We start from the raw sequence: 1,631 nt of genomic DNA, 5'->3' as shown, positions 1-1,631 counted from the left end.
CTCTCTCTCTCTCTTTTACTATTCCAGCCCGAGGGAAAAGCAGGAGGCAGAGTATATTTTAAACCTGGCTCTTGTTCCCTTTGTCACCATGGAGATCAAAGCACTGAGAAAGGAGAGGACTACATGCTCCCACAGGACCCATCCACAGAATTACTGACTCTAACAGGAAGATACTGGAATGCCCCTCTACCGTGGGCTGCCCTCTGTCTGTCCCCCAGAATCCCACTTCTGACACCAATCGGCCCACCAGTAGTTCTTGTCAAAGGAGCTCTGCCCCCAGTTGCTCATTTTTCATGTGACACCACCAAGAGTAAGCTACTGCGTTCCATACCCGGGTAAGGTACTTTATCTAGTGACTAGCTACCCTGGGAGTAGCCCTGAGCTCAGGAGACTCGTGTGCTGGCCTCGTTACAATCCTGGTTCCTGCAGTACAGGGAGGTAAGCCGGAGTGCAGGCAGAGGGCAGAATCTCCGAGGATTGGCAGACAGCTGGGTTGTGGCATGTAGTGATCATATCGCGGAAGACGTTTCTGTGAGTGCACGGCATGCCTGTGCTTGGGCATCCTGCTATATCCACCATTGGGGAAGTCTGACCTGGCAAGACGTAGTGCACTATCATAAGCAGGGGATGCCCTACGGTGAGCCCCATCCAGGGCTTTCTGACGTCAGACATTTAGTTGGGACTGAAACATTTAACAAGGGAGAGCTCTCCTTCAGCCCCTTCCCCAAGGGTTATCCACCAGGGATCCCTCTTCCCCTACCCATAATTTGAGCCTCATGCACAGTTGCTGGGATTGCCTGAACGGTAGCCCCAAGAGGTCCAGAGGAAAGAGGCTGTTAAGGGGAAAATGCAGATTAGTCGGATTCCTCTGATCCCTCGGTTTCCCCAACTACCCCTCCCCTCCCCCCGACACCTGGCTGCTGTCTAAAGATGTCCCTAGAGCAAGAGCACACAGTGCTGTAGCACGGCTGGTATTCAGGATGCAGACTCTGTCATTAAATCCATGCAACATGGGTGCAGTGTTCCCCCGGGACGTCTCTCACGCCATGTTTCGCGGCAGTTCCGAGCCCCTCTGATTTAGCTTTTCTGAGAAACCAGTGAAGTCCCGTTTCCCACATCAACATCCTGCTGTGTTTCTAATCCGCCTTGCGCGGAAAGGTGCGTTTCCACTAGGAAAAGGACCCATTTCCCAGCGAGCGGCTCAGGAATTGCAGCAAATGGTCCAGCCACTTGGGCCCATCTTTAAGCTCATGGCAAAACATGAAAGAGCACAAGTAGTTTCACCGATTGGTGCGAATGAGCTGTGCATGCACAAAGCTGCGTCATTCCACCTTTGTGGTGGGCGTGCAAAGGTGCCGACCCTACTTCTGCGAGGCTGTGGGATCATGAACCGACTCAAACATAACACTGGCTATTAAGCAGAAAACAGACCCACCTTTCACTATCTACCCGATCCCCTAGGACTGAGCATATTGTGCTGGCCCCATCTGTTACACACATTCCGCACTCAATGGGACTCAAGTGCTTGCTTAAATCGGAACATGTGCTTAAGTGCTTTGTGTCTTTTCCTCCCCCTCTATCTCCAGGCCATGCCAAATCCATTCTGGTACAATAAGGACCTGCTCAAACCT

Source organism: Terrapene carolina, unplaced genomic scaffold, assembly GCF_002925995.2.
Source record: "Terrapene carolina triunguis isolate 2854851 unplaced genomic scaffold, T_m_triunguis-2.0 Scaffold198, whole genome shotgun sequence".
Lineage (NCBI taxonomy): Eukaryota > Metazoa > Chordata > Testudines > Emydidae > Terrapene > Terrapene triunguis.
This window is presented reverse-complemented; position numbering follows the sequence as displayed.